General features: G+C 49.1%; 1 protein-coding gene across 4 annotated transcripts in view; it reads right to left on the reverse strand.

Moving 5' to 3' along the window:
- The window catches only part of atg5 (ATG5 autophagy related 5 homolog (S. cerevisiae)), a 330107-nt gene that overhangs the window by 90695 nt on the left and 217632 nt on the right, over positions 1-21780 (reverse strand). The gene's annotated exons all lie outside the window — the stretch shown is intronic.

Genomic DNA, 21780 nt, shown 5'->3' on the forward strand with positions numbered 1-21780 from the left:
GCTCTACCCAAGCGTAGCTGACCAGATGGGGGTCCTCATGGAGGGCGGGGGCCAATGCCGTTTCTCCACTGCCTGAGCAACCGGCAAGAACGGGTAAGAATGTGGTCGTTGTGGGGGCTTCCTCTCGAATTAGGAGAGTAGCTATGAGTCGTGTTCTGTCGACAAACTAGTTCCTCTGAACTATTGTCTGGGGACAAACTTGTTCCTCCAACAGGCATTGGGCAATATACGGAACCCCGAGATAACTAGCCCAGCGACAGCTAGCAATACCCCGACCTGGTGTGACGTGGGGCCGTGAAAACTTTTGGGTTTACGAACAACACTTAACGTTAACACTAACAAACAAACATACAATGAAAATGGTGCAGGTTCCATCAAAAAGGACACCGTATCTCTCCATCGGTTCCTTTTTTCTCCATCATCTGGACACCTCACCACTGCTCAATAGCGAACAGGGTCGCAAAGGGATTCATTTGGTGGGAGTCAGACTCTAAGTCATCATCTTCTCCCGGCTGCCAAACACTTGACTGTAGTAACCGTGCTAAAGCTGCTTGGGGCGAATTGGGGTCCATCTCATCATTCCGGATGAGCCTGAACGAATTGTCTCGGTGCCAGAATTGTGTGTCAAAGTTGGAGCTACTATGCTTCAATCCGTAATCGTCGGGCGATGGGTCTGGGTCAGGGACTTTGATATAAGAAATCTCAAATGGGTCAGTAGAATCATGCTCAGATTCGCTGGGAGTAGGGCCTGGTACAGGGGTATAGTCTAACGTGGTGTGCTGTGGCTCTCGTCATCGTGATCGCTATCACTGTCGCTGCTGGTTGAGGGAAGGGAGAGGCGGAGTCGTGTCTCTGGGGGCGGAGTTGAAGTCGTGTCTGAGGACGGGCTGGACTGGTTGGGGGAGGGTAGGTATACGTCATCTGTGGGCGGAGCGTGCTCGTCCGCTGCTGCAAGCAGGATGTGGTGTGTGTGGTTTTTCTGCGAGCCGTAAGCCTTGAGCTGGTTTATATGAAACCACGCAGACTTACCATTTGGATAGGTTATTTTGTATACTGAGGGGCTGACTTTGTCCAAAATGAAGTACGGTCCGGAAAATTTTGGGGAAAGAATGAACTGGGGTTGTAAAGGGAAAGCATAACTTGTTGCCCTACTGTAAACTCAGTGGCGTGTACTGTTTTGTCGAAACAAGCCTTGCTCTGTTTCTTGCTGGTTCCAAGTCTCACTACTGCTGCGAGTGGGGCTGCCTTTATGTTCTGTATCAGTTGTTTAACCGCATTTTCATGCGTGAGGGCTGTAACTGCGGGGCTGGCCAAATCCAGTCCTAATAAATACTCAGTGCCTTTCATGGGGCGTCCGGTCATGAGGGTGTGGGGGGTGTATCCTGTGGACGTGGGTACCGTGTTTCTTAAAAACATTAAAGCAAATGGGAGTACTGAATCCCAGGTACTGTTATTTTGCTGTACCATTTTCCTGAGGGTGGCTTTCAATGTCCTATTCATTCGTTGTACAATACCACTTGACTGGGGGTGGTATGTGATATGGAACTTTTGTCTAATGCTGAAAATCGTGAGGACATGTTTCATTACACGTCCGGTGAAATGGGAGCCTTGATCGGACTCTATACTGCGTGGGAGGCCCCATCTTGTAAAGATGTGGTGTGTTAATATTTTAGCTGTGGTCTTGGCCGTATTAGTTCGCGATGGAAATGCTTCCACCCATTTTGCGAAGGTGTCTATGACCACCAACACATACTTGTAACCATTTCTGCACGGGGGTAGGGGTCCTATATAATCTATCTGGAGATTTGGTCAGGGTCCATTAACGGGGCGGGTATGACTAAGTTGAGCCTTTTTCTTATATCTGTCCGGATTGTTCTGGGCACAGATTAAGCAATTCTCTATGTAGTGTGTTACATCGGTTTTTAAATCAGGCCACCAGCAGAGCGGTCTGAGGTACGCTCGGGTGGGTTCAATTCCTTGGTGTCCATGATTGTCATGGAACTGACAAATGATCTGGTTCCTGTCCTGGCTGGGAACTATATAAATGCCATCCTTTAAAATCACACCGTCGTGTGTGGTGATTGCGTTTCTGTATTTATCATACAGGGCTGGGAAGGTTCCCTTTAAAACTTCCCTGAGTTTCCCATCCTCTTTCTGTGCCTTAGCTAGATCCTGAATATTGGTCTGTGAGACCCGTGTACTGGGGTGCTTTCAGGGGGGTTCCAAAAATAACCATGCCTGGAGCCTGCCTTGGCTAGGACGTCTGCTTTAACGTTACCAGTGGGGGGGGGGGAAGAACGGTGATGACTGCGAACCTTAATTATTCCGTATTTCCTATCCTTCGCTGTCTCTAAGATATGGCAGAGTAATGGGGCTGAGGGTAGGGGTTTACCGTCCGCGGAAACAAATCCTCTTGTTTCCCAGAGTGGTAGGAACTCTGTCAAACTATTACAGACATACAAGCTGTCTGAATAGATGTCTGCTGGTGTCGGGAAAGAGTCGGGTGGTCCACAATATACGCAATCGCTGCCAGCTCTGCTGCCTGCGAGCCTAAGTCCTGGCAACTTGAATGAAATTTCATCTAGGGCGCGTCCCTGCACGTCCTCTACATATATACCTCAACCGATAATTCTCTTTCCATTTAACACTGTGGATGAGCCATCCACATAAATCTTCAGGGGTGTGCACGTATCTGTGGGCTGGGGTCTCTGGGGTGTGCTACCTGTTTTCCTGGGGGGGTGTTTTGGGAATAAATGGGCCTGTGTTCTGTTTCGTGGTGATGATCTCACATTCATGAGGGGTGGCTGCATACTGCAAATTATCGGCAAGGAAGGTGTGGGTCATGGTTCGTTTTACTGTGATGTCCCGTCCCTGTAAAAGAAGGGTGACTGTGCCATCCTTAAGTCGGCCATCTAACAATAGTTGGGTCGGGGTGTGTTCTGGGAGGATGGTGATGGGGTTGAGTCCTGTAATGTAGGCGAAGTATTGTACTGCCCAAAAAGCTGCGAGCAGGTGCCTTTCACAGGCAGAAAATCCTTGCTCTACGGGGTTTAACACGCGTGAGGCGTATGCTACGGGGCGTAATTGGTCATGGCGTTCCTGGAGGAGTACGGCCGAAAGGGTTCGGTCGGTGCTTGCAACTTCGATTGCATATGGGGAAAGTGGATCTGGGACATGTAGTGCGGGGGCTGTGCTGAGTGCTCTTTTTAAAGCGTCCACGGCATCTGTGCTCTGTGTAAGTCATTCCCAAGGTGCCTGCTTCCTGACAAGTTTGGAAAGGGGCGCTGCTTTAGTGGCAAAACTGTCAATATGGTTTCGGCAGTAGCCAACCAGTCCTAAAAATGACTGGAGGGCTGAGACATTGTGGGGAAGGGGCAATTTGACGATCGAGTCAATTCTCTTTTGCTCGATCTCGCGTTTACCATGAGTGATCATTGTTCCTAAGTAAATCACTTTTTCTGGACCTTCTTGGGGTTGACTTTACAACCAATTTCTAGGAGTTGGGCGAGAAGTGAAATGTGCTCTCCCTTTGTGTCTGTCTGTAGTAACAAGTCGTCTACTTACTGGACCAGACAGTCGGGGCGGGGAAATTTTGCTAAACCATTTGCCAGCTGTCGGTGGAAAATGGAGGGGGAGTTGTGGAAGCCTTGTGGATGGCACGTCCACGTATATTGTTGCCCTTGAAATGTAAAGGCAAATTTGTACTGGCACGCTTTAGCCAATGGAATGGACCAAAAGCCATTACTAATGTCCAAAACCGAAATTTTTTTTGACTGGAGTCCCTGTTTGTGCATGATCTCGGGATTCGTGGCTACGGTGGGGGCTGCTGCTGGGGTTAGTTTGTTCAGTTCCCGGTAATCAATGGTCAGTTGCCATGATCCATCCGGTTTCCTGACGGGCCAAATCGGTGCGTTGTTTGTGGAGGCTACTGATCTGAGTACGCCTTGATCAACAAACTCTCTATTACTTTGGAGATTTCTCCCTCTGCTTCCTGGGGAAATTCGTACTGCTTCTGGGGTTTAGGGTCGGGTACTGTAATGTTCACAAAGCCAGCCAAATTGCCACAGTCGTGCTTGTGCTGTGCAAATGCTGCTTTATGTTCCTGCAGGGCTGCCCTAACCTGTTTGTCTGCACTAATGGCTCGAGGGTCAAACCAGAAGTCTCCTACTGAGCTAATCCGGTTTGCATACTCTCCTACTGTGAGCGTGGCGGGGGATCGTGCTGCCTTTGCCATTTTCCAAACACACTTGTTAATTGGGTCAAAAGAAAGGTTATGGGAGCTCATGAAATCGATCCCAAGGATATGTTCTGCTGTCTTGGGCAGATCAACCAAAACTACGGGTGCTTAGTTGTGATGTTCCCTATCTGTATTGCTACAGGGGCTGTGATGTGTCCCTGTTGTAAATGGCCTGTAAAACCGCGGAGTGTGATGGTGTCTGTTGTGGGCCACGTGTCTCGCTGAAATATCGTGGAGGAATTGAGTGCAGTGCGGAACACCCCTGTGTCCCAAAGAAATTCTACGGGTTGTCCCCGAACTTTGCCTGCCAATAGCGGTCTAACGGACCGGTCTCAAAGTGTCGCAGACCCAAGTTGGGGAGCTCGAACACAGTCAGTCGGTGCCGTTCTTGTCTGCATTCTCTGAACGGGCGCTAACTCTATGGATCGGCTTTGCCCTATTCCTGTTTAGGATGCCTGTCTGTTGGTTTCTCTGCTGCTTTTGGGGCGCTTTGCACTCTCGTGCAAAGTGTCCGAGCTATCCACAGTTGTAACATTCCTGAGCTTTGAGCTGGGTTGGCTGTTCCTGTCCTCATTTACCCATGCGGGGTTCTGGTGTGCTTTAACTGAGTTCATATCTGCCTGCTCTTCATCGGTGTTAAAAATGCGGTTTTGCCTGCAATTGATTGCTCCCAGGCGCTGGACAACCTCTTCAAAACCCATTTTTCATTGTGATCTCATCTGAGGGGTCATAATTTGTGCAAGCTTTTCGTCCTGCTTCTGTGGCGTGGGAAACTAGAATTCGGGTCCATTTGGCCATATTCTCTGGGGACAAATGGGCGCGGGCTAACTCTCCCAGAACTGCGGACAAGTGAATCCACACGTGTCCCCCAAATGCTGTGGGGTGCTCTCTCTTCTTTTGCCTACACTTATTTAGGCCTTCTATGGGGCCTCCTCTGTTAAAGCCGATCGCATCAAGGATCGCTGTGTACATCTCTTGGAGTGGGCCTTCTCCAACAGTCTGTGGGTCGGGAAGGGCTGCCACGACTGAAGGGTCGAGGCTTAAAACTGTGAGCTTCGCTTGCTCCTTTTCGTCTTACATGGTAGCCTGTTGTTTGACTTTCGCGAAAAATTGGTGGGGGTCTGATGTGGGAAGGAACGGTGTAATTTTTCCACACGCGTCCCGTAATTGGGTCACGGTTAACAGGGTTGCGTAAAGGAAATCTGCTTCTCCTTCTCCTGCGGCCCTGCAGTGTGTGGTTACAGGGTTCATGGGTGTGTGTTCTGCCTGTTCAGTTGGGGGTTGGGGCGCTTTCCTTTTCTGGGGTTTTTCCTGCGCACATGTCCCATGTACGTATCTTCGGGCAGTCTCATTCAATTCCTGCCAATCGGGGCCGTTTTCTTGATCTAATTGGGGTCCGAATGTACTTTGAAATCCATTTTGAATGGAAAGCAGAGATTGAAATTCTGCATTTTGCTTCTGGCACTTTGCGTGGTCTACGGAGCTCTGCCTTTGTTCCGTTGTGGAAGTATGGAGTGCTCGTAGGGCTGCTTTTAAATCATTGCACTGTTTCTGCAATTTCTCCATTCGGTGTTCTGTCTCTTGTCTTACCAAGACTGCACGTTGCGTGTCCTGGTAGGCCTTATCATATTGCGTCTGAAAACTGTTCAAATGCGCGAGACAAGACTGATGTGCCCTCTTGGCATCATCCACCTCTCTGTCCCTTGCTGCTAACTGCTCTTTTAAATCTCGGTTCTCCTTCTCTACCTCGCTCACGTCTACCTCACTGGTTCTGTCTCTCTCCTCTATCTCTCTACGGAGCATCCTAACGACTTCCTCTGTGCCTCGCAATTGTGCCAAACAGAACACGATTGCCATTGGCTTGCGAGCTTTCCCTAAGCTCTTCTTGTGTATCTCTGACAGGTTCTCCCACCAAGTATGTCCTATACTCCCGGGACCGGTTTCCTCATTAGTGCAGAATTCACTCCAAAGGGGCCATCCTTTCCCTTTGAGATACTTCCTGATCTCATCTTCCCAAACAGGAGACTGTCCTACTCTACTGGTCGCTGCAACCTCGAATTCCTGGGGGTTCATAAGGCTTTCCATTGCCTTCATTGCCATTTTCTCCATCTAGGTTCTCTACTGAATTTGGAACAGGGGGTGATAAAGTGGTGATGGAAACACGGGTACTGCTTACGCCAATTTCCGGCCTACAAAACTCCCGACAGTTTTACGCAACAAAATCTCTCAGGTTTACCGTATATACCTGTTAGTACGCATGCATTAACACACTTCTGAATCTCATAGAGGCTTGATCAGTACTGTTCTTACGCTTGTGGTTTTTCTGTTTCCAATTGGATTCTCAATTCAAATTTTGGGTTCTCTCGGAGTGGTTAGGCCACTTCTAAGCCGAGTCCCGTCAGATGTCGCCAGTAAATATTTCTAACTTTAGCTGTGTTTCTTAATTTGGCTCTGTTTAATTACGTTTGCTCAAGAGTCGCCAGGTATCTTTCGACACCGCCACAAGGTTCAGAACCGAATACTGATCAAAGACTCGATACACCAGTTAGTGCAATGCTCATTTATTTATACACAGTCAAATCTACTCATGCCTAAACTCTACAAGCTAAACTACCACTATTACTAAAGCCTATACTTAGCTTCAGGTGCCCACTCAGTCAGAGGAACAATGGCCGTTGCTCGGTTCTGAGGCTGCTGGGTTGAGCTGTTTACAGGGTAGCAACTAGGAGCGTCTATCTCGTAGCGTGCGTTGACTTGGAACTTACTTGGTCTGATGCAGCTGCTAGGCTAGTCTCTCTCTTCGCTGAGAGCCAAAGCCAAAGGAGAAAGATTCTCCCTTGGGGAATACCTTTTATACTAAAAAGGGCTTTGCGCGCTTTTGGGTGGGCCTTGAACGTGGCCTCAATTAATTGGGTCTTTCCCAATCATTCGTATCGATCTTCCTCCAATAGAGGGGTGGTTCCCTGATTGCTGGGCGTGTCCTAGGTGACCGTTGGTCTGCTTTGTTTGAGTCTCGTCTGGCGCCGGGGTGTCTGCCTTAACGTTGTGTATCTAAATGTTTCCCTTTTGTCCCCGGAGATGGCTCATTAGTATGTAGATTGCTTAGCAGTTTCTGTCCTGTCTGAGAGCTTAAGGTTCTAATCAACAGACAGACCTTGCACCTCCTCATTTCTTAGTATTGTCCAATTTTCCCTGCATTTTCCAATTTTCCCTGCATTCTTTGCAAGTGTCGATTTTGCAATCGGGACATGGCCATTCCAGATGGCTACAAGTGGCTGGAGAGATTTCCCTATCCAAATCTTATAGTTGGGAAAGCTGGAATCGAAGTGCTTTGCCAGATCATCACCACAAAATTAAAAAAAAAAAAACTTTCCAGCCACTGGAATTGCCTTCATTCCCTTGCCATAGTTCTACAGAGCTCTGACATTTGCTGCTGAAAAGCAGCAGATACAAATAACTGAAGTCGGTTGCAAATGTTTGAATCAATAGTTCTTAAGAGATTATGTGAATATTCCATATTCTTTGCAATTCTGGATGACAATCAGAAGGAATGAGTGGTTTTAACACTTAGTTGCTCGCTGAAAATGGAACAAGTCTAATTTGACATTGAATTTTAAAAGTAATAATGCCCCACATCACCACCTTACCACCCATGATCTTTCTGCTAATCACTATCCTTTTTGAGCCTGGATCTAATCAGTGAGAACCATTGAATGGTTACTTGCTGGTAGTTTTCATATCCAAATGTCGGGAAAGGGAACAGTCCAGAATAAGAATAATTTACTGTGGGAAACCTCAATGGAATATAGGAACGGATTTGACCCAGGTAAACTGGAATCAAAGGCTGGCAGGCAAAACTGTAACTGAACAATTGGCTGCCTTTGAAGAAGAGATAGATCAGGCACAATTGAAGTATAGTCCCATGAAGGGGAAAGGTTGGACAAACAAATCCAGAGCTGCCTGGATGACAAAAGGTATAGGGATCGAGAAGAAGAAAAAGTATGCTTTAACAGGTGTCAGGTAGATAATTCAATCTAGAACTAGCCTGAATATAGAAGGTTCAGATGGAAATTGGGAAAGCAAGTAAGAGAAGTGCAGAGAGAACGAAAAGAGACTGGTAGCAAACATTTAAGGTACTCCAAACATCTTCTACAAGCATACAAATAGCAAAACAGTGGTAAAAGTGGGGAGTGGAGTCAATTTGGACCACAAATGGGACTTACACAGAGGCAAGGAGCATGACTGAAGTATTTAAATGAATATTTTATATCTGTCTTTACCAAGGAAGACGTTGTACAGGTCACAGAGAAAGAAGAAGGGTAATTTAGACACTTAAGGGTTTATAAAATTGATGAGGAGGTGGTATTGAAAACACCTGCCGTGCTTAAAAGTTGAGAAGTCGCCAGGAGTGGATACAGACGGAAGCAAGTGGAAATTGCAGAGGCACAGCTTACAATCCTCCACTCTTCCTTAGACCAGTGTTCTTCAATTTTTTTTCCGGGGACCCATTTTTACCAACTGGCCCTCCTTCGGGACCCAACCCGGCCGACCTTTGGGACCCACGCCGGCCGACCTTTGCGACCCACGCCGGCCGACCCTAGCGACCCACGCCGGCCGACCTTCGCGACCCACGCCGGCCGACCTTCACGACCCACGCCGGCCGACCTTCGCGACCCACGCCGGTCGACCTGAGTGACCCACCATTTTCTCTTACCTTGTTTGCTGCTGACAAAAATGGAGGAAATGGTTTTGGGTCCCTTTGACCCTCGTACACGCTCGTCTAATGGAACCTGTTGGATGAAGGTGAAGCCTTCTGGTGTCGGAAAGCATGGAGGCTCCGTCTGTCTAAAGTTCTGAATTTTTTTCCTGTAAAATTTTATCAAATAACGCCCCCCCCCCCCCCGAACTTGTAAAAAAAATAAAGTGAATAAAATAAATGAAAATAATATAAATTAAATGAATAAAAGAAATGAATAAAATGAATAAAAGCCACGACAGAACTTGTTAAAAAAAGCTGCAACCGTTTAAATTAATAGCGGCCGCTCTGTGCATGCGTGACCCAGATGCGCATGCGCACCGATTATCATGCGTGCATGATAATGTTCCCGGCCGCTTGCAGCCGGCGGTATTAAAAGCTGGCTGCTGCGCGGGGATTTGCGCAATCGGGAGCGCCGCGGTCAACGGCTCCGCGACCCTCCCGACACCCGCCCGCGACCCATCCGTGGGGCGCACCCCCGACTTTGAAGAACACTGCCTTAGACTCTGGGGTGGCACCAGAGGACTAGAGAATTGCAAATATTTCGTGGAACACCTCCTCTCAGACTGCAAACATGATTCAGACGGCTCACATCCCTGTCCTCCACCTGCAACAATGTTCCAGTGAAGCCCACAAGCAGGATTTTGTTTTCACGTGTTTTCCTTTCAGATAGCGTTAACCTCAGCAGCACGGTGGCACAGTGGTTAGCACTGTTGCCTCATAGCATCAGGGACCCAGGTTTAATTTTGGCCATGGGTAACTGCGTGGAGTTTGCACGTTGTCCTCGTGTCTGCGCGGGTTTCATCCGGGTGCTCTGGTTACCTCCCACATTCCAAAGACGTACAGGTTAGGTGGATTGGCCATACTAAATTGCCCTGAAGTGTCCAAAGATTAGATGGGATTACGGGGTTGGGGCGGGGGGATTGGGCCTAGGTAGGGTGCCCTTTCGGAGGGTTGGTACAGACTCAATAGGCCGAATAGCCTCCTTCTACACTGTAGCGATTCTATGATTCTTAACCTTTATTCTGCTATTAGTACCTACTCTGGACCGATGCTTGTTTCTTTATCACTATTATTAGAACTCCCTTTGCTGTTTACTCCATGAAACCATTGGTATTTGACGTTCCCGTTTTCTAACTTATCCCGGACCTTCCTTTTCATTCCACCTGCCCCTCTTGTATTTTTAAACAGCACAAAACCCATCATATTTCTACCTCTCTACAATATGGAAGAAGTGTCATATTGGACTTGAAAGCTAACTCTTTCTCTCTCGACCGATGCTGCATGTCTGTTGAGTTTTTCCAGCACTTGCTTTTATGGAAATGTGACACCCTTGTTCAAAAACTTTGCAAAGTTAAGCCCAGCAAGTACAGGCGAGTCAGTTTAACTTTGGTGGTGTCGAAGCTTCCAGAAATTCCAGACAAAATTAATAGACGCTTCGACAAATAAGAGTTAATTAAGAAAAGCCAGCATAGATTTATAGGCAGGTTGCGTTTAACTAACTTTCTGGCGTTTTGTGAGGTTACAGAGAGGGTTGATGAGGGTAATGTTGTTGACACAGTGTACATGGACTTCGAAAAAGAATTTGATACAAGTGCTGGGCAACAGACATGAGCAACATTAGAGCTCATGGAATAAAAGAGACAGTAAGAAATATAGTATGACATTAGCTGAGTGACAGGAAACATAAAATATAAGAACTAGGAGCAGTAGGCAATTCAGCCCCTCGAGCCTGCTCCGCCATTCAATACAATCATGGCTGATCTCATCTCAGTCTCAACTCCACTTTCCTGGAGTAGTAATTAATGGATGTTTTTCTGACTGAAACAAGGTTTGTAATGTAGTTCCTCAGAGATCAGCATTAGGACCCTGCTCTTCCTAACTCTTATGAGTAATCTAGATCTTAGTGTACAGGCACAATTCCAAAATTTTCCAACCAAACTTGGAAACATTATGAACTGTGAGGAGAATATTGTAGAATTTCAGAAGGACAGACAGTTGTTGGCCGAAGTGGATAAATGACAGATTAAATTTAATGCAAGGAAGTGTGAAGTGATTCCGTCTAGCAGAAAGAATGTGGAGAGACAGTACAAAATAAAGGATAAAAGGGGTGCAAGAGCAAAGAGATCTGGGTGTATCATTGAAGGTGGCAGGGCAAGTTGAGAGAGCGTTTAACAAAGCACCCAGTATCCTAGGCTTTATTAATAGGGGTACAGAGTATAAAAGGGAGATTTTATGGCGTAGTGGGTAACGTCCCTGCTTTTGAGTCAGAAGCTCCGGGTTCAAGACCCACTCAAGAACTTGATGACCAAAGAAGCTGCATTCATAACACAGCCAAACAGGTTGAGTGTCCATCTGCAAATCCTTCCACCATATGCCAATGACAGAGTGACAGAAAAGATTCCCCGTCAGCCATGTAATGAAAAGGAAATTGGAGCCTCTATCATCATGACTGATAGCTCTGGGGGCAGCCCAGTGGCTGCACTGCTGCCTCACGGCGCCAGGGTCCCAGGTCCCGCCTCTGGGTCACTGTCCGTGTGGAGTTTGCACATTCTCCCCGTGTTGCGTGGGTTTCATCCCCACAACCCAAAGATGTGCAGGTCAGGTGGATTGGCCACGGTAAATTGTCCCTTAATTGGAAAAAAAATTGGGTACTCTAAATTTAAAAAAAACAAAATAAAATTAAGAGGTTATTTATCTCATTGCTGTTTGTGGCACTTTTGTCTTATGTAAATTGGCTACAACATCTGCCTGCATTCAACAGCGACATCACTTCAGAAATAATTGGTGGTTCTGAACTGCTTTAGGCCATTCCAAGATTGTGAAAAGCACTCAGACAAATAATAGTTCTGCCGAAGAGAAATATGAAATGTATTTCTGTCATTTAAGTACATTCACATAATAGGTCACCTCCAAATGTAGGTCACAGCCTGCTGGCAATGAAAGTTAAGAAACAGTTTCTGGAGAGAAGGGACTGACGACTGTGGCTGGCAAGGTGAGGGAGCTGGGGCTGGGGAAAATAGACAAGTGAAGTTAGCATGGATTGCATGCCCCTAATTATTAATTAATCTTAAATTTATCAAAAGCAAGTGATTACTAGAAATGAAAAGTATTGTAGCATGACAAATTAAACACAAGATAAAGTACTGCTATTTACCAGCACTTGCGCCACAACTTCCAACTATTATTGGAAAGTGTTGGACTGCTGGAATGACAAGAGTTTAAAGTGCATTTACCTGCTCTTGAAAGCTTTGTGCAACCTCCGAAGGCCAGAACTGCTTGGAGCCTACAGTGAAAGACTGCCCGCAGGCCCCAGGGTGATATAGTAGTGTCGAACTCAAGGAGGTCACTGGGGGGGGTTGGTGGATGTTGGGGGGGGGGGGGGGTTTCAAATGTTGGTGGGGAATGAGTTGGAAGTTGGGGGAGGGAGGTTGGATGATGGGGATGGCTGGGGTTGGATGTCGGGGATGGGGTGGAGATGGTCAGACCCACAGGTTTGGGTGGGTTTCAGGCAGCTGAGGGAATCCTGTGGGGTCAGGGGGAGGTGTGCCCCGTTCGGTACTTGGGCTGCTTGTTTAAAATAGCTACCATGAAGTCATAAGTAGCTTTATATTTTCTAATCTTTTCAGATAAATATTAACGTCACACTGGCAGAACCATCCGAAGTTAGTGATTTAAATCTCTGTCAGGTGGTTTTCAGCGCAGCGCAATTGTCCACGGGAAGTTCATGCTTCTGGACAATTGCCATCTAAACCATTACCTGGGAAGTTCCCAGAGAGATACCCCAGCGCATCTTGGAGGTGGCCCCCAAAATCCAATGCTGGGGAGGCAGAAAGTTACAGGTCAAAATGTGTAATTTACCCAATGAAACTACCTTTCTAAAAACACCTCTAGAAATTTCATGCAAGGATGAACTCTGATCTTGCATGGAGTGCAATTAGAGAATGAGAAATATAGAATCATAGCTCATGGTGCCTGTGATAATTTGACCCGCCTTCACCAATAGAAGCACGGCACTGCTGACTTTGTCTTGTCCATGCGTGTTCATGGTGGCTAAGCAATAAAAATCACAGCAAACTACTAGGCTCAATTATAAAATAAACAGATCCACAAAATTCTCATATTCTATTCATATAGATAGATTTAACATGTTGATACTGATTTAAAACTAACTTTCTCAATACCAAGTAAAAATATTGCTGTGCACACCCTCCCACTAATTCTTATTCACACATGCATTTTATCTTTGTAGAACTAAGATCAGCCAGCCATTGGAAAATTGTTAGACATAACCAGTATAAAGAAGCAGTTCCACTGAAACCTATTCACATTCTGCTGAAATACAGCTTCCTCTATGGTTCTAGTCAGCACAATGTTTTTTAAAAATTTGTTCATGGGACTTGGATGTTACTGGCTGTGCCAGCATTTATTGCCCTGAGGGGCAGTTAAGAGTCAAGCACATTGCTGTGGGTTTGGAGTCACATATAGACCAGACCAGGTAAGGATGGCAGATTACCTTCCTTAAAAGACATTAATGAACCAGATGGGTTTTTACGACAATCGACAACGGTCGTGTTATGTTATGTTGCCCTATTATGTATTTTCTTTTATTCCCTTTTCTTCTCATGTACTTAATGATCTGTTGAGCTGCTCGCAGAAAAATACTTTTCACTGTACCTCTGTACACGTGACAATAAACAAATCCAATCCAATCCAATCCAAACCAATCATGGTCATCACTAGACTTTTGATTCCAGATTTTTATTGAATTCAAATTTCACCATCTGCAGTGGCAGGATTTGAACTTGGGACCCCAGAGTACTCTGTCACTCCAGTGACAGTACCACTATGCCATCGCCTCTCCCTTTGTAATGTTATGGGCCAGGGTGTAGAGAACACCAAAATGTATCATGGAGTTCACCTGACCCACAACTTTTAATAGATTGTGGTATGGGGAGCACACGGCCCACTCTACAGGTGTGGTAGAGCAGAAATGGAAAAGTATTTTTAAAAACAAAATAATGTTCATTCTATGAACTCAAGTTAACCTTTTTAAAACATAGTGAACATCTTAGCAACCATCAATTCAAATACAACCCCCAGAGAATACAACACTAAGTAATCCTTAATAACTTCCCAAACAACATCCAGAAGACAAAAGAAACAGAAGCACATTAGGTTTGCATTCACTGCTGAGAACATTTAGAATTCTGAATTCACCAAATGATCAAGAGATAGCACTAAAAAATTGCCAAATCTATGTCTTTTGGACAGTGTTAATTTCAACAAGGTATTTTTTAAAAAGTTGCAATTCTAAGGTGTGTGGAGTGAGTGGGACACACTGTGGTACTCATGATTATTCAAAGCACAAATTCTCCAGTCACAGCCACGCATCCAAAGGTACGCAGGACAGGTAATTTCTCAAAGATCATAGAGTCATAAAATTTACAGTGCAGAAGGAGGACCAAGATGGCTGCGGGCAGAGACCAGGCAGCGTGGAGGCAGTGGGCGCAAGAGCAGCAAGAGCTTCTCCAGCGCTGTTTTAAGGAACTGAAAGCAGAGCTGCTGGAGCCAATGAAGGCTTCAATCGATAAGCTGCTGGAGACCCAGAAGGCCCAAGGGGCGGCGATCCGGGAGGTCCGGCAGAAGGTCTCGGAGAATGAGGACGAGATCCTGGGCCTGGCAGCGAAGGTGGAGGCGCACGAGGCGCTCCACAAGAAATGGCAGGCGAGGTTAGAGGAGATGAAGAACCGGTCGAGGCGGAAAAACCTGCGGATCCTGGGTCTCCGAGGGGCTGGAGGGATCGGGCGTGGGGGCCTACGTGGTCACCATGCTGAATGTGATGGGAGCGGGGGCCTTTCAGGGGCCCTTGGAGCTGGAGGGGGCCCACTGAGTGCTGGCGAGGAGACCCAAGCCCAGTGAGCCGCCGCGGGCGGTGCTGATGCGGTTCCACCGGTTTGCTGATCGAGAGTGTGTGTTAAGGTGGGCCAAGAAGCAGTGGAGCAGCAGGTGGGAGAACGCGGAGGTCCGGATCTACCAGGATTGGAACGCGGAGGTGGCGAAGAAGAGGGCCGGTTACAACCGGGCGAAGGCAGTGCTGCACAGGAAGGGGGTGAAGTTCGGTATGCTGCAGCCGGCGCGTCTGTGGGTCACCTATAAGGATCGACACCACTATTTTGAGTCCCCGGAGGAGGCGTGGGCCTTTGCTCAGGCCGAAAAACTGGACTCAGACGAAGGGTCGGGGATGAGGGGTCGCGGTGGAGGGATGGATGGGGATTGTTGGGTTGTGTTTCGAGGGGGGGTTCTTTGTTTTTTGGGGGTTGATTGGGCATTGTTTTAATTAGGTCCGCCGGGCGGGCTCGCGGGGGGGGGGTGTAGGTAAACTGCTTGGGGGTTGATGGTCGATAGGGGAGATGGGGCCCCGCCGGGGGGGGGGTTGCTGAGTTGGGGGTAGTGGTTCTGCGCCAGGGGAGGCGGGGCAGGCGAGTGGAAAGCGCGGGCTTTTTCCCCCCGCGTTTAGGGCTGAAGGGGCGGGGCCGGAGCTGGGAAGCGCGGTCTTTTTCTCCGCGCTGGGAGTGGAATGGACGAGATCCTGCTGGTGGACAGGGGGGGTGGGGGAGAGGTCCAACACTGGGGGGGGGGGGGGGGGTCGATGGAGCGGCGGGAGTGGCCGGGGTCAGCAGGATTCAGTTGACTTATGGGAGTGCAATGGGGGGAGCAATGCAGCTAGGGGGGGAACCTAGCTGGGGCAAGGGGGGGGGGGAGGAGGAGACCGGGTTGCTGCTGGAATGGCCAAGGGGGAGCTGCAGTTGGTAGAGGAGGTCGGGGCGGGGGGGTGCCGCTGTGGGGAACGGGCCGTGCGGGGGGCGCTAGCATGTGGCTGGCCTAGGAAGGGATATGGCTAGTCGGTAGGGAAGAGGGGTGAGTAGCCCCCTGATCCGGCTGATAACCTGGAATGTAAGGGGGCTGAATGGGCCGGTCAAGCAGGCCCGGGTGTTCGTGCAGTTGAAGGGGTGGAAGGCGGATGTGGCCATGCTTCAGGAGACGCACCTGAGGATGGCGGATCAGGTAAGGTTGAGAAAGGGGTGGGTAGGGCAGGTGTTTCATTTGGGTCTGGATGCAAAAAATCGGGGGGGGGGGGGGGGGGGGGGTGGCGATCTTGGTGGGGAAGAGCGTGTCGTTTGAGGCGTCGAGCTTTGTGACAGACAACGGCGGTAGGTATGTGATGGTAAGTGGCAAGCTGCAGAGGGGGCGGGTGGTGTTGGTCAATGTATCTGCCCCGAATTGGGACGATGCGGGGTTCATGCGGCGTTTGCGGGGCCGGATTCCGGACCTGGAGACAGGGGGGCCCGATAATGGGCGGGGATTTCAACACGGTGCTGGATCCAACATTGGATCGCTCTAGGTCTAGGACGGGCAGGAGGCTGGTGTCGGCCAAGGTGCTGAGGGGGTTCATGGACCAGATGGGAGGGGTGGATCAATGGAGGTTTGCGAGTCCGGGGGCCAGGGAATTTTCATTCTTCTCCCATGTTCACAAGGCCTAATCCCGGATTGACTTTTTTGCCATGAGCAGGGCGCTGATTCCGAGGGTGGAGGATACGGAGTACTCGGCGATAGCCATTTCTGATCATGCTCCGCACTGGGTGGACCTCGAATTGGGGGAGGAGAGGGACCAGCGCCTGCTGTGGCGCCTAGAGGTGGGGTTGCTGGCGGACGAGGAGGTGAGCGGGCAGGTCCGGAAGTGTATAGAGAGGTACCTGGAGGCTAATGACAATGGGGAGGTGCAAGTTGGGGTGGACTGGGAGGCGCTGAAGGCGGTGGTCAGAGGAGAGCTGATCTCCATTAGGGCACAGAAGGAGAGGGGGGAAGAGGAGAGAGAGGAATGGTTGGTGGGGGAGATGGTGAGGGTGGATAGGGGGTACGCGGAGGCCCCGGAGGAGAGATTGCTTAGGGAGCGACGTAGCCTCCAGGCTGAGTTCGATTTGTTGACCACCAGGAAGGTGGAGGCGCAGTGGAGGAAGGCGCAGGGGGCGGTATATGAACACGGAGAAAAGGCGAGCCATCTGCTGGCGCACCAGCTTCGTAAGCGAGAGGCAGCTAGGGAGATCAGGGGAGTTAGGGATGGAGGAGGGAGCACGGTGCGAAGTGCAGTGGGTATAAATGGGATCTTCAGGGACTTCTACGAGGAACTGTACCGGTCTGAGCCCCCACTGGAAGAGGGAGGGATGGGTCGCTTCCTGGACCGGCTGAGGTTTCCGAGGGTGTAGGAGGGGCAGGTGGCGGGGTTGGGGGCGCTGGTTGGGCTGGAGGAGTTGGTCAAAGTGATAGGGAACATGCAGGCGGGGAAGGCACCGGGGCCGGATGGGTACCCGGTTGAATTTTACAAGAAGTATGCGGACCTGCTGGGCCCACTGTTGGTAAGGACCTTTAACGAGGCAAGGGAAGGGGGGGCTCTGCCCCCGACGATGTCTAGAGCGCTGATTTCCCTGATCCTGAAGCGGGACAAGGATCCCCTACAGTGTGGGTCATACAGGCTGATTTCACTCTTAAATGTAGACGCAAAGTTGCTGGCAAAGATTTTGGCCCTGAGGATAGAGGACTGTGTGCCGCAGGTCATACACGAGGATCAGACGGGGTTCGTGAAAGGGAGGCAGTTGAATACCAATGTACGGAGGCTCTTGAATGTTATAATGATGCCGGCGATGGAAGGGGAGGCGGAGATAATGGCGGCGATGGATGCGGAGAAGGCCTTTGATAGGGTGGAGTGGGGGTACCTGTGGGAGGTGTTGGAAAGGTTCGGGCTTGGGGAGGGGTGCGCAGGTGGGTGAGGGTGCTGTATGAGGCCCCGGTGGTGAGTGTGGCCACGAACAGAAGGAGGTCAGAGTATTTCCGGCTACACCGGGGGACGAGGCAGGGGTGTCCCCTATCCCCGCTGCTCTTTGCACTGGCGATTGAACCTCTGGCCATGGCATTGAGGGAGTCGAGGAACTGGAGGGGGCTGGTGCAGGGTGGGGAGGAGCATCGGGTGTTGCACTATGCGGATGATTTGCTGCTATATGTGGCGGACCCGGTGGGGGGGAATGCCGGAGATGATGAGGATCCTTCGGGAGTTTGGAAATTTCTCCGGGTACAAGCTTAATATGGGAAAGAGAGAGTTGTTCGTAATGCACCCGGGGGACCAGGAGAGGGGGATTGGTGAGCTCCTGCTAAAAAGGGCGGAGAGGAGTTTCAGGTACCTGGGGGTCCAGGTGGCTAGGAGCTGGGGGTGGGGGGGGTCTGCATAAGCTTAACTTCACGAGGCTGGTGGAGCAGATGGAGGAGGAGTTTAAGAGGTGGGACTTGCTGCCACTCTCTCTGGCAGGTAGAGTGCAGTCAGTTAAAATGACGGTGCTCCCGAGGTTTTTGTTCCTGTTCCAATGACTCCTATTCCTGATCCCTAGGGCCTTCTTCAGGCGGGTTAACAGGAGCATTATGGGGTTTGTATGGGCGCAGAAGACCCCGAGGGTGAGAAGGGTATTCCTGGAGCGGTGAAGGGATAGGGGGGGTTTGGCACTGCCTAACCTCTGAGTATTATTGGGCCGCCAACATGACAATGGTGCACAAGTGGATGATGGAGGGGGATGAGGCGGCATGGAAGAGGTTGGAGATGGTGTCCTGTGTGGGCACGAGCCTGGAGGCGCTGGTGACAGCGCCGCTGCCGCTTCCTCCAATGAGGTACACCACGAGCCCGGTGGTGGCGGCTACCCTCAAAATTTGGGGGCAATGGAGACGTCACAGGGGGGAGGTGGGGGCCTCGGTGTGGTCCCTGATTCGGGGAAACCACTGGTTTGTCCCGGGGAGGATGGATAGAGGATTTCTGAGCTGGCACAGGGTAGGTATTAGAAGGATGGGGGACCTGTTTGTGGACGGGACGTTCGCGAGCCTGGGTGAGCTGGAGGAGAAATTTGGGCTCCCCCTGTGGAACACCTTCAGATATATGCAGGTAAGGGCGTTTGTTCGACGGCAAGTGGTGGAGTTCCCACTGCTGCCGCCACGCGGGGTCCAAGACAGGGTGCTGTCGGGGCTGTGGGTTGGAGAGGGAAGGATTTCGGCAATGTATCAGGTGATGCAGGAGGAGGAGGAGGCCTCGGTGGAGGAGCTAAAGGCTAAGTGGGAGGGGGAGTTGGGTGTGGAGATTGAGGGGGGGATGTGGGCGGATGCCCTGGGGAGGGTGAACTCTTCCTCCTCTTGCGCGAGGCTCAGCTTCACACAATTTAAGGTGCTGCATAGGGCTCACATGACCGGGGCAAGGATAAGCCGGTTCTTTGGGTGAGAGGACAGGTGTGCTAGGTGCTCAGGGAGCCCAGCAAATCACACCCACATGTTCTGGGCCTGCCCAGCGCTGGAGGACTTTTGGAAGGGCGTAGCAAGGACGGTGTCGAGGGTGGTAGGTTCCAGGGTCAAGCCGGGCTGGGGGCTCGCAATATTTGGGGTGGCAGAGGAGCCGGGAGTGCAGGATGCGAAAGACGCCGGTATTCTGGCCTTTGCGTCCCTGGTAGCCCGGCGAAGGATTCTTCTTCAGTGGAAGGATGCGAGGCCCCCAAGCGTGGAATCCTGGATCAGCGATATGGCGGGGCTTATTAAATTGGAGGGTGAAATTCGCATTAAGGGGATCGGTACAAGGGTTCTTCAAGCGGTGGCAACCATTCGTAGACTTCCCGGCAGAACGTTAGAAGATGGCCAGCAGCGGCAGCATCCCGGGGGGGGGGGGGGGGGGGGGGGGTTGGTTCGTTTTTCGTTTTTGAGTGGGCGTGTATTTTTGCCTGTGTGTTGAAGGTTGTTAATTTATGATTTATGTATATTGGGGGGGGGGGGGGGGGTTCTTTCTGTGTTTTGTTGTTGATATTTTGTGAAAATCAGAATAAAAATTATTTTGAAAAAAAAATAATATGAAGTACAATCTTCCAAAGATTATGTTGCACTTGTGTGGCAAGTGCAATTTTATATCTGAAATGCTGCTTCTTCACTTTTTAACATGTTTTGAACCAATTGAACCTTCTATTTGTGTATCTGGGAGTACTAAAAACATTGCAGAAAGCATTAAAAGGAGGGAAATAAAATTTGATTCCAGACCAGCTTGTTAATTTCATAACTATGGGCATGTTGTAAGATAAGTTCACTCCATGAAATAGATTGCAAATTTGAATTAATTTATTACAAAATTGCTACATAGAGCACACATAACGGGAGCAAGATTGAGCAGGTTCTTTGGAGTGGAGGACAAATGTGGGAGGTGTGGCGGGAGCCCGGCAAACCACGCACATATGTTTTGGGCATGCCCGGCACTGGAAGGGTATTGGAAGGGAGTGACGGGAGTGATTTCGCGGGTGGTGAAGGCCCGGGTCAAACCAGGCTGGGGGTTAGCTCTATTTGGAGTTGCGGAAGAGCCGGGAGTGCAGGAGGCGAAAGAGGCCGACGTTGTGGCCTTTGCGTCCCTAGTAGCCCGGCGCAGGATCCTACTCATGTGGAAGGAGGCGAAACCCCCCGGACTGGAGGCCTGGGTAAATGATATGGCGGGGTTCATTAAACTGGAGCAGATAAAGTTTGCCCTGAGAGGATCGGCTCAAGGGTTCACCAGGCGGTGGCAGCCATTTCTCGACTACCTAGGGGAACGTTAGAGGGAAGACAGATGACCAGCAGCAGCAACCCAGGGGGAGGGGGGCGGGGGGGGGGAGGGGGGGTTTAGTTTAGGTCAAAGATAAAGGGGTTTTGTTACTTGTGTATTGTTTAAAATTTCTGTATTGTTATTGTTGCGTTTGCTTTGTAAGAGGGGAAAAATTGTTGTTTGGGAAAAAATTTTCAATAAAACATTTATAAAAAAAAAAAAAAAAATTTATTACAAAATTTATATTTCATCGCTAGTCTCTAAAATTATGTGAGGGATTGTAAAGTAGACAGACTATTTACAATTTGTGACTTGGTCCGTTGTGAAATGGTAAACTTAGATGCCAGGCTGGATTGTGGAATACAACTGCACCTGAGAAGTGTAGTGTAGAAATGTCCATCGCAACACAAATAGGTGTCAATGAAAGGAAATGAAACTCTCACATGGGAGCATAGGAAAGGCAAGAATAGTGCAGGGCAAGGCAAAATTTAAAATGGAACGTAACAGAATGCATTATGCAATATTATCTGAAAATACTGAAAATAGATAATTATACTTTTATCTATGTCTATTAAGAAAAGGAAGTTCTGACTGCTGAGACCACTGAAGCCTGACAATTGCGCAAGTTCAACAGACCATAGAGTCTGATATGTGGTCTTTTGAAAGACCACAATATTTGTGTAATGTAACGCTCTGTGCTTTTACGTAATAATTCTTGGAAGGTAATGAATGAAGCTGGAGTTATAAGTAGCTGTCAAACTGCACAATCATCAGTGTCAGGTTTTAGACGGTTTCTTACACGCATTTCCTCTACAATGCATCATATTTAATGAATGGCAATCCACGTGTGTAACACTGAATTGCTATTCTGGATAGCCCTTTGAAGACAACAATTAAAATGCTCCACGGAAATCCCACTATATAGATTATCTTTTGAAATTCCTGAAACCAATAAATTTCAGACCAACGGAATGTTTTTGGATTCAGGGAGCGAGCAAAGTGCATCTTGCCAACCCACGATATTTCATACCTTCTTCTCTTTTCCTGAAGTCAGCTTCGGTATGTTGACTCCCAACAGCGGCCAGAGACCAATTAAGTGGTTCAATGCCCAATGAGCAACAATTATCCAAGAGAAAAACAATT

Source organism: Scyliorhinus torazame, chromosome 4 (assembly GCF_047496885.1).
Source record: "Scyliorhinus torazame isolate Kashiwa2021f chromosome 4, sScyTor2.1, whole genome shotgun sequence".
Lineage (NCBI taxonomy): Eukaryota > Metazoa > Chordata > Chondrichthyes > Carcharhiniformes > Scyliorhinidae > Scyliorhinus > Scyliorhinus torazame.